General features: G+C 49.8%; 1 protein-coding gene across 1 annotated transcript in view; it reads left to right on the forward strand.

The window, feature by feature from the left end:
• The first annotated feature begins 1,896 nt into the window (after positions 1–1,896).
• FOXN1 (forkhead box N1) overlaps positions 1,897–21,689 on the forward strand; it is a 50,522-nt gene continuing 30,729 nt past the window's right edge. Inside the window, exon 1 of the mRNA XM_055001625.1 lies at positions 1,897–1,946. The gene's annotated coding sequence lies outside the window, so the exon portion shown is untranslated. The remainder of the gene's footprint in view (positions 1,947–21,689) is intronic.

Raw genomic sequence — 21,689 nt, forward strand, 5'->3', positions numbered from 1 at the left:
TGAATTCTTAGCGACAATGAAAGCAAAGCAGAGAACCCTTGCCGTGTAGAAGCAGCTACTGTGAATATGTCTCAGGTGTCAGGCGGAGTGCAAATCCCTTGCCAACTGCAAATGTGGAAATCATGTCCCTGCACTTAAAGAGTATCACGGCATGTGGCTCTTCTTTTCATGACACCCTATCCTTAATGGCTGCATTCCAAGGTTGGCAATCTGGAAGCAAGACAGGCTTTCTGCCAGGGCAATCTGAGAGAATCTTCCTCCATTCAAGCCCTTCCAGCTGAAGGGACCAATAGAGTTTTCCCTGGCCAGCCTCAGGCTTTCTAGGGCTAGGGGAAACTCTACTGGCCCCTTGCAGCCCAGACAACTTCAGTACGAGTGGTTTCCTCTGTGGTGCAGACAGCTCTTTGGGCCTGGGGGGCTGAGACCCGGGTTCAAGGTCCCTGACCCCTCGCACTGCACTCTCATAAGTGTGAGGGGAGCCCTTCCAGGCACCAGAGGGCTAACGCTCAGTGAGGCACCCAAATGCCTTTGCTGACTATGAGCCAAGCTACAAGTGATGAATGACACTTGAATGGCAAGTGAACAATCTCACGTGTATTCCTCCGTTCACTTGTGCTCCACTTGATCACATAGTGATCAAGTGAACAGGGAGGAATACACGTGAGTTTGTTCACTTGCCGTTCAAGTGTCATTCGTCGTCCATGTAGTGATCAAGTGGAGTGCAAGTGGAGCGCAAGAGAACAGGGAGGAATACACGTGAGTCTGTTCACTTGCAGTTCAAGTGTCATTCGTCGTCCATGTAGTGATCAAGTGGAGCGCAAGTGAACAGGGAGGAATACACATGAGTCTGTTCACTTGCCGTTCAAGTGTCATTCGTCATCCACGTAGTGATCAAGCAGGGCTGGACCTATGGTTGCCGGCACCAGGGCAACCAAAGACCGGCCACTTGTACGCGTGCTCCCAGGGCTGGCCGCTGTGCTCGGCGCCCCCCTCTTTGGTGGTGCCTGGGGCAGACTACCCTCCCTGCCCCCTCCCCCTGTCAAGTCGGCCCTGTGATCAAGTGGAGCACAAGTGAACAGGGAGGAATACATGAGTCTGTTCACTTGCCATTCGTCACTTGTAGCTTGGCCCTATGTTTCACTTGGCTCTGCTTTTGTCTCTGCCACAGCCTTCCCTTGAGCTCTCGAGGTGCAGCGTTCGCGAAGTGACTCTCTGTGGCTATAAGGGGATCTAAAAACGCTACCTGTTGGAACCGGAAAGGCTCATTCACAGGCGCCGGTCCTCTCCGAAGGCTGCAAGGCACGACCTGGAACTATCCTTTCCCTCTAGCTGGTGGCAAGGGAAGGTCCCCTGAACGAGCAGCAGCGGGTTAGCCCATCCCCAGCCCACATGCGAACCCGCGCACTGTGTAATCCGCCTTGAGTCTCAGCAGGAAAGGCGGCCTAGAAGGAAAGAAGTGCGCTTCTGCGCCGGGGGGACGTGAGACGGAGCCAAGGGGCGCGGCCACACGCCCGGGACGGCCGGGGTCAAACGCGGGCCGGGGGCTGCCCCGACGGTCCGCCCGCGAATCTTTCCAGCCGCGCCGCAAGAGCGGAGGAGCCGCCTTCCCCCCGCCGCGCTCCGGCTGGCCCGAGGCGAAGAGGCGCTGATCTCCTAATTACGGGCTTGCCTGGCCGGCTGCCTGCCTCCCCGCTCACATGATGCGCCTCCTGGGGCTCGGCTCCGGCACTCTCCGCGTGGAGCGGCAGCGGCAGGGCGGGCGGCAGGGCGGGCAGGAAGCCTCTCGTCAACTCGCCGGCTTCCAACTTGGCCCCGCGAGCCCAGCCGAGGGGAGGGGAGAGGAGAGGGGCTGGCGGGGCGCCCCTTCTTAACCTGCCCTGCCGGCTCCCCTGGAGGCTGACCCAGCGCGCCTCCCCACAGGGCTGCCCGCCGTGCCAGGACGCCCGGTAAGCGCGCCGCCGCTGGGGGCGAGGGCAGGGGGTGGGGTGGGTGGATAGGGTGGGCCGGCAGGCCCCTACTTCGGGGCAACTCAGAAGGAACGAGGGCGTGAGAAGGGGGCCTGGCCCCGGGCTGCTTGGCTGGTGGGACTCGGTGGGACCTTTCGTGGCCGGGGCCCCCGTCGCTCCTTTGCAGCCGGCCCTTGGCATTGGCTTCAGCGCTTCAGCAATTGGCTGCTGGCGCCCGCGAAGATGCTCGGGAGGAGTTCAGAAGCCGCGGCGGGCGCTTCTTTTGGACCCGCTGGGACGGAGGAGTCGCTTCCAAAGGCGACGAGGCTCACAGCGGCGCAAAGAAGCCCCTTCTAGGGGGATTCACTTGTTCCCCCTTGGGGTGTCTGAGCGAACACAGGACTTGGTAAAACGCGCTGGTTTGGAAAGGGGGCTGATTGGGGGGGCGAGTGGGCAATAAGACCTCGACTTCTCTCGGTTGTTTCTCTGACAGCAAAATGTCCACTGGAAAATCTGCAACCCCCGCCCCCCCCCCCCCAAAAGTCCTCTTGCTTTGGCCTCTCACTGATGGTTTCCTTCTGCATTGGCTTCCTCAGCTCCAGGCTGAAATGGGACCCAGCTAGCAATGGGGGTCCACGAAGCCAGGAATCCCACCCCAGCCCCACCACCCTCCAGAACCTCCCCTTGGGCCATCTAAGTCGGCGCTCCCTAAGTTGCCACTACTTGGGGACCCTGGGCCAACAATAGAAAGTAATACTGACAATAACAGCCAAAATGTTGGAAGGGCTTCGTAGATGAATTATCTACCAGAGACCCTCACTTTTGATGTTGGTCAGCCTTATTATTCCCTCTCGGCAGACAGATGACCAAAGTGGAGGGGACGGGGGTGGCTTGCTGTATCGCCTCCTTTGCTAGCTTTCTTTTCAAGGCTTCTTTCCTGCTTGAACAGTGCTAGAGCATCGGTGGGCTTGGCCTCGCCGTCCCGCTACATCTCCGGTGTCCAGAAGCTCCTCCAAGGCAGGGCAAGGACCTAAACCCCCCACTTGCTGCAGTGGCAGGGAGAGGCTCGCTCTGGGGTGAGGGAGGAAGGCTACCTACATCTTGCTTTGGAGCATTTGATGCCGTGGAGTGGAAATGGGCAGCCTAATCTGATGCACCTTGCTCTCCACCCGGGGCCTTGCCATGCTGACAGGTGCTCCAAGAGGCAGGGGAGCCCAGCCACACCCCCTCTCCATTTGTTCTTCATCCTTAAAGGAGGGCAGGCCTGGACAGGTGTTGGCAACATGCTCTATGCAGAGCACCGGTGTGAAGGAACAGAATGGGCTGTGCCTGGGAACCTAGAAGCAGAGCCGTACTTACGAGAGGTATTGTAGTTCATGAGGAAAGTGGGTGTACAAACCGAGAATTTCCAAACAATTCCCACTTTCATTTTTTTCCTCCGTATTTTAATAGTAAGTCTCTAGACCCCTTTGGAACACAGCTCCATGACCTGCTGTCCCTTGAATTCTCCCTTATCTTGCCGAACATTTAGCAAAACAATGTCATTCACCCAATGGATGAGTATATATAAAACCAGAGCTTTTTTCCAGCTGGAACGCGGTGGAACGGAGTTCTGGCACCTCTCGAAAATGGTCACATGGTGCAGAGGACGATCTAAAGTCCCCTCTGTCTGGAGATCAGGGGGCAGGGCCACTGGCCATGTGGCCATTTTCGCCGAGGGCGATTTAAACTTTAAAAAGCTCCCCCCATGTTCCAGCTGTCCCAATGACCATGTCATTGTGTGGTCCTGAGTTCCACTACCTCTTTTCCCAGAAAAAAAGCCCTGCAGGTCCCCATGTTTGGCAAGTCCCCACTGGGTGCCTCCACAGGTGACCTGAGTTCCACCACTGAATTCCACCACCACTTTTCCCAGAAAAAAAGCCCTGTATAAAACTAATTTATGCAATCTCTTGAATTTACATTAAGAAAGGGGTAAGGAGGGATGGAGATGGTTCAGCATATGCATTGCTGAAAACAAGCTGTGAAAACCTTTGGCAGCATCAAAGAAGCGGTCGTGGAGGTTACCTTAAACAGCAACGTCAATGTTTGCTGCAGCTTATAACTCAGGTTGATAACTCAGATTTGTAATATTCCTGTTCTGCTGGGTCTAGAGAGCTATAAAACCTCAACGCTTGCGGAATATCCTACCATCACCACCACGTTTGGTATGGCACAAAGTATCTTTGTATTCACTTTGTGTCCCACCGCATACTAAACATAATTTGCTTTGTGGTCCAGTAGATGCCCTGGGAAGCCCTCAAGGCATCAGCCCCTGGCCTTCAGATTTTTGCTACTTCTGAACAGGGGTGATCCATTTAGATCTCATGGTTAATAGCCATTAAGGAACATTACATTCTCTATGAATTGGTCAGCTCTCCTTTTCAAGCCGCCTAAGCCAGCAGCCATCACCACATTTTGTGGTTGTGAGTTCCACAATTTTATTACTCATTGTATGTGATGAAGTACAATTCCATCCATTTCACTGAAAAGTAGGATTGGCCTCCCAGCTGGCCCCCTGTGCTCGTGGATTAAAGATTCCTCCCAGGTAGCTGTGTCAGAAGTCCGAGCTTTCCCCCCTCCTAAATGATAGAGTTTGGGAACAGAGGAGTACAGAAGGGCAAAGCTGGGTGTTGTCCATTGCAGCTGGAGCAAAGGATATGCAGCTGGGGTCCAAAGCCAAGGCGGCTGCCCTTGTGCCGTTTCACCCTGCAGATGTCAAAATCAGGAATGCTCTTCTGCATGACAAATGCTCTGCTCTCCTGTTCTCTGTTTATGCAAAGAGCCATTGCAGGCAGAAGCACAGAGATGCCTTAAGCCTGATGCATGGAAAGTCACCTTGGTTCACAACAGGGCTGAAATGCACATTTTGTCTTCCTCCACCTTGCCAGTGAGAGAGAATTAACTGGGAGAACAAGGAGATTAATTTCAAAGATTGTGCCGATGAAATTAGTGGCAGAAAAGGAGGCGGCCCTGGCTTTGATACACCTTCCCCTGGGTACAGCAAGGGCCAGGTCTTTCCCAGGCCTAAGTTCAAAACTGTGCAACCCCCCCCCTCTTTCCAGAGGCAAGCAGGAGGGGAGGGGGCACCTCAGCCAGAACAAGTGTTAAAAACTCATCACCAAGACCTTCGGCTGTCAGTGTGTAAGGAACAGGAAGAGAGGGTGAGGTCCTTTGGGTTACAGTTTTGCTTGTGAAGTGGGTATAGCATTGTGGCAAAAGTTCCCATCTCCCCCCAGTCCCGAATTCACAGGTGGCCAGAATCAGGCAGTCGTCTCAGTACTGCTCTGTGCAGTAGGAAAGAGCAGGAGTCCAGTAGCACCTAGAAGACTAACAACATTTGTAGTAGGATATGAGTTTTCGTGAGCCACAGCTCACTTCTTCAGATACAATGTGGGACTGAGTGCGGGACTGAGAGGCCCGTTGAGAATACAGATGAATGTGTGGTGCGAATGCTAAGCATCAGGAGGGCAAGATCCAGCAAAGGCTCATTCTTGAAGGCAGTGAAGAGGGGACTTTTAAAAAGCAGCATTGCTTGTTGTGACTGAGGGCCAAGCTACAAGTGACGAATGACACTTGGCTGGCAAGCGAACAGACTCACGTGTATTCCTCCCTGTTCACTTGCCATTCACTTGCGCTCCACTTGATCAAGTGGAGTGCAAGTGAATGGCAAGTGAACAGGGAGGAATACACGTGAGTCTGTTCGCTTGCCAGCCAAGTGTCATTCGTCACTTGTAGCTTGACCCTGAACCTTCTAGGCGCTCTGTAATTCTGTCCACTGTGACTGGTTCCCCACATTGCCCTCCCCCCCAGACACACACTGGCTCTCTCCTAGAGCTTTTGCCATGTGGCCTTGGACTAGTGGGGCTACGTTGCTTTTGGCAGGCAGACTTCTGCTTCTGGGGCTTGTCCTTCCAGCCACCATCTTCCTCTGCACTATTGCACTCTGTCACAATTTGTTGATTTGTTTACTTGTTTAAAGTCTGCCTTTCTCGCTGAGACTCAAGGCGGATTATGTAGCGTGAGATTAGTACAATCAGTAGCAAGGACATTTCCATACAGTGTCAAGGACATTTCCATAAATAATGTCATAGGTTAAATGAATACAAGTTTACAAAGACATAGCATTAGCAAGGTCCCAATAACGAGTTGAAGAATTGCTGAAACAGAACATAATCAATTCTAGGACTGACATTAGACAACGTGAAGCACAAGTAGTATATAGGAGTACATATTTAAAGCAATGGATAATATGTAAGGCAACATAATGGTGAAGTCTGTGGTTCCATCCTAACTCAATCTGCTTCTCACCCCCTTTTGCATCCTTTGTCTCTCTGGTTCTGTGAAATGCACCACTCCAGCCAGCCCTGCATGTGTTTGGGGCACACATGATGGAAAGACACACACACACACCCATGCAAAAATGGATGTCAGGCAGGCAACAGGCCTGGCTCAGCATTATGCCTCGAATGACACCTTTGGGGGCAACGCTCTGAGCCTGGCAAGGGACTCCTGGGTGTGCATGGAGCAGGGCCCCCAATTCCCAGTTCCTTGAAGCATATAGCATAGCTAAGTCAGAGAGGAGGAGCCAGGGAGATCAGGCAGCAATGAGACTCCCGAGTGGATGTTTGGGGTCATCCTGTGAAAGAGGTTCTGTTGCCTCCTCTGCCCCCCCCCCCTTACTGGGGAAATTGCACCATCATTTTCCTTTGGAGGGGCTTCAGCAAACCAGCCTGGTGGTGGTGAAATTGGCGTCAGAGTGCTTGCCTATGCATATGCCTATGGCATTTCCCCCTGCGGTGTTGCCCAGCACCATTGTGGTCTGCCCTGGAAACCATCAATTGGGTCACAGATGCCTTGACCTCCTTGGCCACCCCTGCAGGGTTGCTTCCAGGCAGCATGAACAGGGGACGTGAACAGGGAGGAATACACGTGAGTCGGTTCCCTTGCCAGGCAAGTGTCATTCGTCACTTGTAGCTTGACCCTTAGAGGTCCCCTCACCACAGCTCCAGCAGTGCAGTGGCTCCATCCCTTCTCTCTGCCTTCACCATCAGCCAGCCTGCCTTACATCCCCTAGCCAGTGGGCCTCCTTCCCTCCAGAGACCCCCCCTGGAGATGGCTTTCTCCTCCGTTGCTTTGCTTCTGCAGTGGGCTGGGGATTCTGCCCTTTGGTGGCTGCCAGTTCATCAGGCCTGCTGAGGCAGGTCTTGGTAACTCGGGCAAATGGTAGGAAGCCAGAAAGTGAGGCTGGAACCTGTTCTCCCAGTCCCTCGGTGAAGGAACTTTCCTAGTCAAGATGGCTACCTGCCTTCTGGACAACTCAAGATCCGAACAGCTATTTAGGTGCACCCAGCAAGTTCCTCGGCCTGTTAAGAAAACCTGGCAGACTCCCCAGCCACCTCCCAAACGGCATCTGAAACTCAGGAAAGGGTTTCTTACACAGTTGTGCAAAACACCCTTTGCAATTGTGGATAGGGCACTGGGTGAAAGTGCATGGCGCGCTCCTTCTGCAGACACTCTACTGGTAACTGATCAGTTACTGGGTCCAGTTGCAAGGTTCTGGTTATCACCTTCCAAGTCCTTAATGGCCTTGGATGCACATACCTGCAGGACCACTTCTGCTTATGCTCTACCATGACAGCTTTGCTCATCTGATCAAACCCTTCTGATGGTGCCAGCCTGCAAATGGGTAAAATTGCCAACTGCTCGTTCGCTTGCATTCTCCATTGTGGCTCCCACCTTGTGGAACCACCTGCCTGGAGAGATCAGGAAGGCCCCACGCTCCTGTCGTTCTACAGAAGGTGCAAAACAAACGTTCAGGAGGGCATTTCTGTAAGAGGTTTATGGCTGTAGTAGAACAGAAAGCTCAGGAGGATGCTTTTGGAAGGGAATAAGGTGCTACTGTCTTGCAATGTTTATTGTATTGTCATCTTGCTTTTACGGCAATGTTTTCTGCCTTTGTAATCAACTTTTTGCATTGGGGGATGTCAAGCCTCAGACAGTTTTTTTCTGCCTTAGACGGTTTTTTGTTTGCATTGTTTTCCAATTCCATAATCCTACTGGAAGTCTTTGCTGTTTGTTTGACTTGGTTTTTGTATTTTGTAAACTGCATTGAGCCTCAGCGAGAAAGGTGGACTATTGATGATGATGATGATGATGATGATGATGATGATGATGATAAAAAAGGCTGGATTCTACAGGGCAGAATTAATCAGGGCCAACAGACCTGTTGGAGGGTTGCGTTTTTTAATCACACTGAGCTTTGCTTCTAAACATGTTCCCAAACTCCTTCTGTGGGAACTGCATGGCGTGTCCTACACGGCGACTCTTTCTTTGCTTCTCTTGTGGCTGTTTTCCACTTGGTGACTGGAGTGGAAAGTGTGGAGAGGGAGTTGAAAGGGCTCCTTTGCAAACCCAAAGCCCCACAATATGGCAGACATCAAGGGGCTGGGGCCAGGTATGTGAACCCACAGCCCATAAAGCGTCCTGGAAAGCTATGTGCAAACCAGAAGCAGTTTTGCAAATGCTTTGAAATCCTGTAGTTTGGTTCTGAAATGTCACCCATTTACAACGGTTGATGTAAACAAACAAACAAACCTAGGGTCACATTAAAAAAAACACCCTAAAACACGTTTTTGTACATTTTATGGAGTAAATTGTGTTAAGCAAATATATTGAAGTATTAATTTATTTGAATAATTATTTGATCTCTGAGTGCAGAGGCAAGGAGGTTTGAATAAACTCCCTCCTACCTATGCCACAAGACTTATTGTGCAACAGTTCTGTGCCCCTAATCCAGGGCTGATTTGTAGATGACATGCAGCCCCCTTTGGGTATTTGGCAAGTGCCATTCTTTAGAATAGAACCCCAGCCTGTTCCCACAAAACAGACTGAGCAGAGCTTCCCTCCAAAGCAAAGCCAAAGGCTGTGGTTTTCCAACATGCCCACCTGTGCCCCAATACCGCTCTTGCTTGCAGTGCTGCGCCGCCATGAGCCTGCTCCTTAGAACCTGTCGAAGGCAAGCGGCAAACACACACACTCTGCAGGCTGCTCCGTGGAGGGAAGCACAGCCAGGCCTCCTCAACCCCCAAAAGAGCAGACTCCACACTTCTGATGATTGCTCTGGGCTGCTTATTAAGAGAGCTGAGTGGCAGGGAGAGGGGAGTTCTTTCATTCATCAAAAAGCGAGGAAAAAAGCTCCCACTTGAAACGAGCCACGTTCCCTACCCCTGCCTGGAGCAAGTCTCTGGAGGGATGTTGCTGGTGCTTACTCACCTGATGAGCCTCTCTCAGAGGCTCTTTCCCAGATGATTTTCCTTTCCCAGAAGAGGCTAAATCCAGAGCTAAGATGAGAAAGAGAGGCCGCAGATCCCATGAGCAATTAGAACAGCCCAGGGCTGAGCAACGTCTCTGGGCCGGCCTTTGCCTGAAGCCCCTTTGTGCAGGCAGAGAGACCGGAGTTGTCCACAGCAGAAATGGAACCCAGGTCTGAGTTCAGCATGCAGAGGCACCTTCTTCTGTATGGAAGCTCCAAGGGAGCAGGGCACACAGATGAAGCTACCTTATACTGACTCAGCCTATCAGTGTCCGTATTGTCCACTCAGACTGTCAGTGGTTTCACGGACTCCCAGGTAGACCTCTTTCACACCACTTGCTACCTGATCCATAACGGGAGATGCTGAGGATTGGACCTGGAGCCTTCGACACGCCAAGCAGAGGCTCTCCCTCTGAGCCACAGCTCTTCCAGCCTCTGCGCTTCATCGTTCCTTGTCCGCATCTATGCAGTCTTCTTTTTTCGGCAGGCGCAAGAACATCAGAAATGGGATGATTTGCAAGAAGCCTTTCCAAATGTCTGAAGGATGGGGATCCACTGTGTTTCTTCAGTGGCGAGGGAAATACACTCTGCATACGCTTAAAGACACCATTATTACTTCACACCTCCCAAGACTGAGGTGCTCCTGTAGAAAACAGCATTCATTCGCACCGATGAGTTAATTTTAACATCCTTTACAAAAATCACCTGCCTTTCCTTTGCAATGAGCCTGGTAATATTTATTTACATCATTTATAGTCCGCCTTTCTCACTGAGACTCAAGGCTGATTACATAATATTCATATCATCCTCCTCCTGTCCCCCCATTTTGCAACAAGGTAGAGGGAGGCTGAATTGAGCTTCAAATGAGCCTCAGCCGCTCTGCTTCCCAAGTCCTGCCCTAGCCGTGTGTCTTAGCAAGTGCTCTCTGCATATGCTCAGGTGTCCCAAGACTGAGGAAAGAGAGACCCAGCATACCTTTCTATCCTGCTACCGGGGGCTGCTGTCTAACTGCAGACTTGTAGATATACGGGGAGTTTGCCACATGGCAAGGACAGGTGGACGGGGTGCATGGATGTAGTAAGGTAGCCACTGAGGATGTGGTAGAGGAGGGACTGGCGCTGAGGAACAGGCAGGCCAGCTGCAGGAGCAAGCCATGTGCTTTGAAGGCTGCGCCTTGCAGGTTGGTTGCCTGAAGTGGAACAGGATGCTGGAGAAGTTGGTGGTGGAGAGTGCCCTCAAGTCATAGCTGACTTATGGCGACCCCTGGTGGGATTTTCATGGCAAGCGACTAACAGAGGTGGTCTGTCATTGCCTGCACCTGCAACCCTGGTCTTCGTTGGAGGTCTCCCACCCAATTACTAACCAAGGCTGACCCTGCTTAGCCTCTGAGATCTCGCTCACCTGGACTATCCAGGTCAGGGTGCTGGAGAAGTTATGAGACCTCCAATTTCTCCCTCCTTGAATAACGCCCTCCATGGGAAGTCTCAGGGACTGGAGCTGGAGTCTCTGCTCCCGGCCTGACAGGTATGGGTTGCATTTTGCTTTCTGGAGAGTACAGGCCACTGGTGTGCTCCAAAACCTCTAACGGTCTCCCTGAACAGCACCTGATCTCTGCTTGTTGCACATGGAGATTTGGGGTGCAGAGGGAGATCTGGTGATGTGTGTGTTGAACCACTGAATGGGCCTTTGAGTCTTTTGCAAGGGTGTTGATCAGCAAGTTGTCATGGGACAGGGCAGGGCTTTTTTTCAGCTGGAACGCAGTGGAACGGGGTTCTGGCACCTCTTGAAAATGGTCACATGGCCAGTGGCCCCGCCCCCCCTGATCTCCAGACAGAGGGGAGTTTAGATTGCCCTCCACGCCATGGTGCGGAGGGCGATCTAAAGTCCCCTCTGTCTGGAGATCAGGGGGCAGGGCCACCGGCCATGTGGCCATTTTCGCCGAGGGCGATTTAAACTTTAAAAAGCTCCCCCCATGTTCCAGCTGTCCCAATGACCATGTCATTGTGTGGTCCTGAGTTCCACTACCTCTTTTTCCAGAAAAAAAGCCCTGCAGGTCCCCATGTTTGGCAAGTCCCCACTGGGTGCCTCCACAGGTGACCTTAGTTGTGTTCTGCTATCTTGCCTGAATGATAAAGGCCAGCTTAGTGAAGCAAAAGCATAAGACACCAGCCCTGCCTGGCCTTCCGAATGCTGCTGTGTCTGAACAGGGAGGATCCATTTAGCCCTGGTGGCTAAAAGCCATCAAGGGACATCACGTCCTCTGAGAATTGGTCCTCTCCCCTTTTCAAGCCATCTAAGCCAGCAGCCATCACCACATCTTGTGGCAGTGAGTTCCACAATTTTATTATGCATTGGATGATGAAGTGCATTCCCAACAATTTCCAAGGCTCCAGCCTGTCTTTCTGTCCTTTCCTCATTCAGATGGAAAAGAAGAAAGGCTCTTTGCCCTCCACTCCCTGCTTCAAAGCTCATGGCCACCAATTCCTGAGCCTAGCGCTTCAGCCTATTTGTCCCCTGTCCACCATGCTTCCGGGCTGGACACCATGACCACAGCATCATAAGTGATTCTTAGCATTGTTTTCATACTGGCATATTCTCCCATTCAGAGAAGGGTCCAATGTCAAGCTCCTCCAAGATTAAGTAAAAAAGAATATCTCTCTCTCTCTCTCTCTCTCTCTCTCTCTCTCTCATTTCTTGGCCACTCTCTCTGCCTGAAGGACCCAATTTGTAAATATGCTAGGAAAGGTTTTTTTTTTAAAAACCCACTCTCCTTTCCAAGGAGTTCACAGTGCCCTGGATGGTTCTTCACCCTTTCTTCTTTTATCCTCACAAGCACCCTGTGGCATAGATTAAGGACAGTGCCTGGCTCAAGGTCCCCCCCCCCCCCGTGAGCTTCATGGCCCATGAGTTTTAGATGGGTAGCCATCAACATGGTCTGCAGTAGAACGGCAGGATTTGAGCCCAGTGGCACCTTAGAGATCAACAAGATTTTCAAGGGGTGAGCTTTCGAGTGTCAAAGCTCCCTTCTCTGACTCTTGGAAGCTTAGCCCCTGAAAATCTGAACTCTCCGATCACAGTCCAGCCCACTACAATAACTTTCCTGGCTTCACTCAAATGATCTCTTTTGGAAAACTAAACTATTTAAAGAACACACCCATGCTTTTGGGGGGGGGGGTCTGCAGGTCTACTGAAGAACTGTGCTAATTTTTGAGAAGAGTGTGCTAAAACTTCTCAAAAGGGAATCGATTCCATTACACTTTGTAACAGAATCTATTCCCCTGAGCCTTGCAGAGGTTGAGGCTGCTTTCCCCATAATTCATGGTGAGGTGCAGGGTTCTCTGTGCATGCTTAGTAGCATCCTTTCCTTTTGCTAGCGAAGCCAACTGCAAAACACCACCTGGGACTGAGCCCTGGCACCTGACGGTCTGGCCCCTTGGCTCAGTCCTCCTGCCAGTTTGGCAGGAGTTGTCTTGATTCCGCCTGTCTGGGTTTCCTCCAGACTCAGCTCACTGCCATGCAGGTAAAATTCCCAAATCCATCCCGCAGATCAAATAAAGGTAATTACCAAGATTATTGTGGGCGATTCCCAGTGGGAGGGTGGGAGTGGCCACAGGTGGGGCTGCAAGGTGGATGCAGTCGAGGCAAAGAGGAGCAAAGAGGAGCACGCCACACCCAACATAAAACAAGCTGCCACAGCCAGGAACAGAAAGCATCAGGGTGGGTCAGCTAACACACCTTCCTCATAAAAGGAGCAGCAGGGCACGGCCCCGGGATGAGCTCACAGAAGGGCATGAGGAACAGGGCACCCGCTGCAGCAGTGCGAGGAGGAGCCAGCCGGGAATCTCCTCCTTCACACACGCCCCTTCTCCAAGTGCTTTGCCAAGAGGCCGAGATCCCAGACTATGATCTTCCTGCCCTGTTTTGGGGTGGGTGTAGATTGTGCTGCAGAGTATCAGGGACACTGCTGCTGCTAGTCCTTTTCATGTTTATCTCACTGCTGTTCTCCCTTCAATGGGACAACACCTTGCATTAAAAAAAATACTTTCGTTTGGCAAACTTTATTGCACGAAACCCATAACAGCCCTGTGAGGTAGGTCACTGGCAGCCACTTTTTAAGGAGGAGGGAATACAGCTTTGCCCAAGAGCACAGTACAGGTACGTTGCATGGATGGCACGCTTACAAACCTCCCCGATCAATGCTATCACCAGACCAGAAGTTACCCAATATGAGAGTATCACGAAGCCACACAATAGCAGAAGGAATTTGTGAAAACTAACTAATACCACAAAAAGTTAACACAGTATTATACCACAATTATACGACAATTTTTTGCAATGTATCCAAAGTTATTACTTATATTTCACTATACAAGCAGACACGCACAGCAAAACCTCGGCAGCCTAAACAATTATACAATTCATTAGCAAGGACTGCTTTTGCTACATCTCACCATCTTTGAAAAAGAATCGAAACGGCTTCTTGTATAGGAACCGGTCTGTCCGTCAGATGGCTTCTACTTGATTGGACCACTCCTTCTTGTTGTAACACCATGCATATCCGGCACCAGGACTGTTCTTGGACTTTTATGTAGGAATATTATGTTTGAATGAATAGTGACCCTGCTTAAGCACGTTGCACTTGAGTGTATGGCTTTTGCACATGTTAATGTAGCGATTGTTGATTTTTGACTTGTATGGATATAGGCTTAAGCACACAGCACTTTAAATGAAGTCTCACAGTCCTTGTTAATGAATTGTATAATTGTTTAGGCTGCCGAGGTTTTTTTGTGCATGTCGGCTTGTATAGTGAAATATAAGTAATAACTTTGGATAAATTGCACAAAATTGTCTTATAATTGTGGTATAATATTGTGTTAACTTTTTGTGGTATTAGTTTTCACGAATTCCTTCTACCAGAGGTGGCAAGGCAGCCTGCCTGCCTGCCTGCCTGCCTGCCTTCCTCCCTTCCCATTATTAATAGGCCACCTTTCTCACTAGTTAGACTAAAGGCAGATTACATAGCATAAGTCAATAAGAACAATGGCTGGGACATCCAATAAATGAAATAGGATTTGGATTGCAGAAATCTGACAGCAAGCTACTTCTGAATAATAATAATGAATAATGAAGTATACACCAAGTTACTAAACACCAGGGCTTTTTTTCAGGGGGAACACAGGGGACGGAGTTCCGGCACCTCTTGAAAACACTCGGCAATAGTGCTTGAAAATAATATGATTTCAAAGAATCCTGTGTATTTCTTTCTCATTTCCCTCTTGAGAGTTCCGCCACCTCTTTTCCCAGAAAAAAACCCCCTGCTAAACACACACACACTGTGTGTGTATTTTCCCTGTTAATACACAAAATCTGCTTCTCACCCTGCCCCCTGCTAGCTACCAAGTGTTGTTCTGTTGTGAAGCAGCACAGAAAAAAACCCTATGAAATAAGAGCAGGATTTCCATGAAAACCCAGAGTAACATGCTGCAGCACTTTGCTAAGAGAAAGGAAGAAGTAAATACCCCCATGCCATGGTAAAACCACTGCTAAAGTTCAAAGAGAGGCCATTGCAAAGACTGTTTTAAAGCAAAGAGTTTCAGGTGGATAGCTGACTTGGTCTGCAGTAGAAGAGCAAGATTAGAGTCCAGTAGCAACTTAAAAACCAACAAGATTTCCAGGGTATAAACTTACAAAAGTCAAAGCTCCCTTTGTCAGATGAAGGGACGGTTGACTCTTGACAGCTTATACCCCAGAAATCTGGTTGGTTTTTCAGGTGCTCCTGTACTCTTGTGAAAAAGGTAAAAACAATGGATCACCATCACAGATGACCCTGCAACCTCTCTTATTTAACTGACCTATCTACGTAGTGAGCCACGGACATCTCCCCCTCCACACTATTTTGCTCGCTGCCAGTAGACATAGCAATGGCCATGAGCATAGATGGCTTAAAGGGAGGGGATTAGACAGATTTGTGGAGTAGAGGTCCATCAGTGGCTACTAGCCATGGTGAGTAAAGGGGACTGTCACGTCGAGAGGCAATAAATCTCTGGGTGCCTGTGTGGGGAGGCAACATCTACTGGCAGTGAGTTCCATAGTTTAACTCCATGTTGAGTGAAGAATGTTGCACTGTCAGGCAAATATACTGTTTTGGCTAATAAGGGCTTTCTAGGTAACAGTGTTGCTAATTAGACTGAACTAGTTTTAATAGAAATGTCACTATTGCTGGCTTTCATAAACAGAATGGGGGTGGAGGGGTTGCTACATGTTGCTTTGAGTATTTGAATTGCTGAACAGTAAATTATTCGTGTTCTGTAAATGAATACCTCTCTACTAGGCAAGGGTATGAAGACAGGGGAGCATCTGGGTCAGGGGTCTTTATGCCCTGTTTGTTGGCCATTCCAGGCCACTAATTGGCCACTGTGAGGCAGGACGCTGGCACAGATAGACCACTGATCTGACCCAGCAGGGCTCTTTTTACGGACAAAACTCTTGCAGGGAGGGAAAGCTTGCTAGCAGGGAAGGCATTAGCTTGGCAAGACTCTGCTCTGTGCTTTAACCACTGCAACATCTGTAAATGAGGGGTGGCAGAGCAAGGCTTCCTTTGAGGAACCAAGGAAGTACTGGGCAGAGGTTGCCCTTAAGGTGTCTCTCCAAGGTATGCTTTAGGGGTGGCCATCTGCTGAGAAGCAGCTGAAGTGATGGGATACTGAAGAGATGGGCAGGGTATCTCCTAGTTGCCTGCTACAGGAGGAGATGCGCTACTAGTCCCTTGTCCGGTAAAACAGGTGGTAACTCTGTTGGCTTTCTAGAAATCGCAGACTGTTGCTCGTTTCAAGAAATTCTAGCTGGATAACAACGTTTGTGACTTTTGGGGCACTGCCAAGTCCGATCTTCCCATCGGCAGCAGAAACCCACCCACTCTGCTTTCCCCTCACCTCTCGCAAAATGTCTGCATGCCTTCCTCATCACTGGTGGGCACAAGTTGGGAACTGACCCTTGAGATGGCTGATCTCCTGCCCTGAACGGCCTCAGCCAACCCTGCTCTTTCCGAGCAGATCAGGCCAGTTGCATTTCGTTTGGATTCCAGGCATTGCTGCCGTTGCTGGTTTCTCCCAGTTTTGTTGCCTTTGTTGGCTAATTAGTCTGGTTTCTTTTATGCCGTTGAGGGTGGGAAGCAGGATCAAAGAAGAGAAAACAGTGCAAAAATAAATCCAGCAGTAAGTTCAAATCCAGGCAGCCAGCTTGTAAAAAGACACTTTAGTTATCGAAGGCTTGTTTCTCCATCAGACTTCCTGTTAGGAAGGGAAATTGAGCATCTAGAAAGCCCTCTCCAGGTCCAGCATACATTATCTCTGGGGAAGGCATCTGCTTGTTGCCTGTTGCACAGATGATGTAGAAGGCAACTGAATTCCCCTGCTCTGAGACTCTCCAATCTCTCTTCTCTTCCGTGCCCTGCTAAGGACCGGCCCCGTGAAATGGTTCCTCACCGGAGCTGCTACATCCCAACCGACTGTAGTCTACAGCAGTCAATATATGAACCAGTAGCAGGTCCCAGTGGTGCCTCTGCTTGAAAGGACCTCTGGATTTCTCATAAGTCTACAGAGCAAGAGGGTGGTAGGTGGCATCTTCACCCTAATGCCACTCACTTCAGGCCACTCCGCAGGCCATGTCGCACCCATGTTATGCCAATGTTGTGCTAGCGTCATGGTCACACCAGTGTAAATGTGATGTTATGCTGGCATTGATTCTCTGCATCCATCCACTACTAATAAAACAATTGTCCCCAGGGCTTTTTTTCTGGGAAAAGTGGTGGTGGAACTCAGTGGATTGCCCTCGGAGAAAATGGTCACATGGGTGGTGGCCCCGCCCCCTGATCTCCAGACAGAGGGGAGTTTAGATTGCCCTCCACACCGGTTGGCGCGGAGGGCAATCTAAACTCCCCTCTGTCTGGAGATCAAGGGGCGGGGCCACCACCCATATGACCATTTTCAAGAGGTTCCAGAACTCCGTTCCACTGCGTTCCAGCTGAAAAAAAGCCCTGATAGTCCCTACAGAAAAATGATGTGGCCAATTATCTTCCAGTCTCTAACCAGCCTTGCTGGCAGAAGTGATTGAGAGACCAGTGACACACCAAGTACAAGCCTTCTCAGAGAAGTCATCTTCTCTGGACTCCTTTCCATCTGGTTTCAAGTCATGGTATGGGACAGTGTCCTCATGGCTTGAGTTTATGGCCTCTGTCTGAATGTACGCAAAGGTCATGCGTCTTTGTTGCTCCTAACGGATTTACACGCGGCCTTCGATGCAGTTACTATACCCTCTTGTTGAGATATTTAGAGGCATGAGTAGGTATCAGGGAATGTGCTTTGGACTGGTTTAAATATTTTCTTACAAATCAGTCTCAATGGGTTGCAGCTGGAATACAAGTTATCTTTACTGTGGGATTTGTCCCAGTAACAGTCTTATCCCTCATGCTATTCAATCAATATGTAAAGCCCTTAGGATAAAAACGTATGCAGTTTGGAAATGGGATGTTTTCAATATGCTGATGACACCCAGCTCTATCTTTTGATCCAAATCCTCTGATGATGAGGTAGAGACACTATCTGACTACTGTGATTAAATGGCCGAGAGTGAACAAGTTGAAACTGAAACCCGACAAGACAAAGAGAATGCTGTTTGAAGATTGAGGTCTTGAAGGACATTGTGCTATCCACTTTAGATGGCATTCAGCTGACCCTGGATGACTTGGTTAACTAAGTGTCTAGGAGTTATACTGGACCCAGCATTACTGCTAGAGAAGCAAGGTAATGCAGCTGTGAAAAGTGCTTTTTTCTGGCTTAATTTAGCCTGGAAGATGGCCCCTTACCTTTACTTGGCCTCAAGGCTAGTCTGTTGCAATGTACTCTACAAGTGTCTACACTTAAAGTCAACTCTAATTCGTACAAAATTCTGCAGCTCAGTTATTATCAGGAGCTAGGTAGAGTATGCATATGACACCCATTCTGCAGTTACCCCATTGACTGCCCAGTTACTGGGCTCAATTTAAGGTACAATTCAAGGTACACACAAAGCCCAGCATGGCCTTGGACCCTCATCTATGCAAGACCACATCTTCTGTGCTTCGCCACAACAGCTTCGCTCATCTCAAGTGTGACCCTGCAAATGGGCAGGATCAACTGCCCATATTCGCACATTGTCTGTCACAACCTCCAACTTGTAGAACGGCCTGCCTGAATAAACTGAACTGAATGCAAATATAGAACCCAGTTTGTAAGTTGTTGGTGTGTTCATTGCTTTGAGAAACAGCAGAACTGTGGACTCTGGCACTGCTTAGATAAAGCCCACAGCCAAGAGCCCAATGGAAACAAACGATTCTCAGTGCAATCCTAAGAAGAGATACGTCCTTCCAAGTCCATTTAAGACAATGGGTTTAGAATAACATAACTCTAGTGGTGGTAGTGGAAAGTGCAATCAAGTCATAGCTGACTTATGGCAACTCCTGCTGGGGTTTTCAAGATAAGAGACTAACAGAGGTGGTTTGCCATTTGCCTGCCTCTGCAACCCTGGTCTTCGTTGGAGGTCTCCCATCAAATTCATAACAAGGCTGAACCTGCTTAGCTTTTGAGATTTGGTGAGACTGTTTGCACTTGAGCTATCTGGGTCAGGATAATCAGGGCTTTTTTTCTGGAAAAAGAGGTGGTGAAACTCAGTGGGTTGCCAGCACAGAGGGCAACTCCTGGTGGGAAGTGGTGCCCCTGGTACCACATGTGCATGGCACAAAGTATGCACATGCTTCCGGGACAGTGCAATGATGTCACTTTGGGTCAGCTGGAACAAGGAGGGGGAGTTTTTTAGTTTAAACTGCCCTCAGTGAAAATGGTCACATGGCTGGTGGCCTTGCCCCCTGATCTCCAGACAGAGGGGAGTTTAGATCGTCCTCCGCGCCATGGCGCAGAGGGCAATCTGAACTCCCCTCTGTCTGGAGATCAGGGGGCGGGGCCACCAGCCATGTGACCATTTTCAAGAGGTTCCGGAACTCCGTTCTACCACGTTCCAGCTGAAAAAAGGCTCTGAGGGTAACTCTTCGTAGGATTGCACTGGGAATAAACCTTTTCATTTGTTTAAGTTCATGCAGGCATGGCTTGTGTAGGACCAATCACCCGTCCAATGGACAGATGGTTTTTCCCTGAGGCTTAAAATATGAGAGTTTTTTGGACACTTTGCTTAGTCAACATGACACCTCTGAACCAAATCAAGTGGTTTTGCTCAGGAAATCAAAAGCCATGGCCTTAGCTGCAAACTGCTCTTTAACCACAGCTGGTTGAGGTCAGATACCCCACTGTAGAAGTATTCAAAGAAGGTACCGTAGCACAGTGCCTTGTCTAATATCTGGCTAGAATCAAGATGCTCAGAGACTTTGCCAAGAGACTCAGAATCGGGCTTGCTGGCTCTCCCGCTGTTCAATGCTCTCATTTTAAAACTCTTCCTCTTTTTCTTTTCCCGAGAGGCATTCGAGTGAATCAAAGAAGGGCAAGAAAAGCTGATTTAGTGCTCTGGGGAAAGGGGTGGAGAAGAAAGGAGCAGATCACAAAAGCCCGTGTCAAACTGGGATCATCCAGCTCCTTGAGGCATATAGCACGGAGAATGAATTACGAATTGGTGATCATCCAAATACACCTTCCTCCAGTGAAAGTTGATCTCAGCCTTCAGGGATGCAGGAAGCATGTACAGTAGCCACACCTGGCTGTGCGTGGAGTGTTTGGGCAGCCTAGTGCCAGCACAGGACAAAGTGTGTCATCAGCAGAGAAAATCCAAGGCTGCTGTGGCTTGGGCTCTGCACCAAGGTCTGTCAGTCTCGCAAAGCTCACCAAGCGGCCCCCTCCCTCCACACACACCGTTACCTCCAAACACTCGGCTGAGGTTACAGTTTCTGGTCCTCCTTTTCTGACAAAATAGCGCTCGCTCGTATGGGGATCTGGGATTGTTCTGCCTCATTTCCAGAGAGCATCAGAGACACAGAGTTTGGGAGGAATGGCTTCCACCACACCTTAGATATCCGTTTTCTAGTCAAAGGATCATTGTTTGCCCTGATAAGTGAGGAGCTCATTCCCTCTGGCAAACTCAATGAGCCGTGGCGATCCTCTGACCGGAGCTGCCTGCCAAATCCGTATCTGTCAGGTGAAGCAATCCGAACGGTGTGCTCTGGCCTTTACTTTTGCTCTGTTGAACATCTGTGATGGAAAGTCTCGGGGTTCAGTCCCTGGCACCTCCAATGAAGAGAGATGGGTGGGAAATGCCTCCTTGGCGAGTCACTGCGAGAGAGAGCTCTGGGGCGCAGAGGTTCATATTGGCACATGCAGGGGCATACAGAGGCTTATCATTGTCACTTAACCATAATTAATTTGATTTATTTGATTTCTCATTTAATTAGCATGACAACAGGCAAACTAATTTTTATTCTAGCAGAAGCGTCCTTGGATCAGAGCCCATTTTTATAAGTGCATTGAAAAGAAAAGCAGTGCCATAGAGGCCATGGTGCAAAAGTGACTGCAGATACCATAATTGTGTAGAATTCCATCCAAGATCCAGTGTCCTGTTTCTGACAGTGGTCAGCCAAATGATTACAGATTGCCTTCAACTGCTTGATACCTACTGTGAAAATATAGAAGGAAAAGGCTAATCCGGGGGTGGGGTGGGTGGGGAGCATTTCAGTTTGGTATTCTTACATGGAGAACCAAGTTGGACTAGCCTGCCCAAACAGGGCAATTTTCCTGCTTTCGAGTGTCTTCTGCTAATCTCCTGGAGGTTTCATTCTGGGTTTCCATTCTTCAGTCTCTTTTTATCCCCTTGGGCAATGAACATTTCAGCTGTCCTACTCATCATAAAACATCAGTTCCCCCCCCCTGCTCTGAACTACAAAAGAAACGGTGTGTTTGCAACTAGACATTCTTTGCTGCATCAAAATCTGATAAATGGTCACGGAACTTCCACAGTGTAACTCTTTGGGTGCAGCGTTGAGGGGGTTGGGCTGGCAAGTAAATGCTCCGGTAAACAACACCTGGCTGTTTGGGGCAGTGGCTCCACCCTTGCTAAGGAGAGCTGCTTCCTTCCCGCTTCTGAATGCTCCAGCAACGGTATATTGGCTAGTCTTTGTGGGATCCCTACCATCAGGGCTTTTTTTATGGGAAAAGGGGTGGTGGAACTCAGTGGGTTGCCCTCAGAGAAAATGGTCACATGGCTGGTGGCCCCGCCCCCTGATCTCCAGACAGAGGGGAGTCGCGATTGCCCTCTGTGCCACTGAGCGGCGCGGAGGGCAATCTAAACTCCCCTCTGTCTGGAGATCAGGGGGTGGGACCACCAGCCATGTGACCATTTTCAAGAGGTTCCGGAACTCT

Source organism: Eublepharis macularius, chromosome 17, assembly GCF_028583425.1.
Source record: "Eublepharis macularius isolate TG4126 chromosome 17, MPM_Emac_v1.0, whole genome shotgun sequence".
In the NCBI taxonomy this organism is placed as follows: Eukaryota; Metazoa; Chordata; class Lepidosauria; order Squamata; family Eublepharidae; genus Eublepharis; species Eublepharis macularius.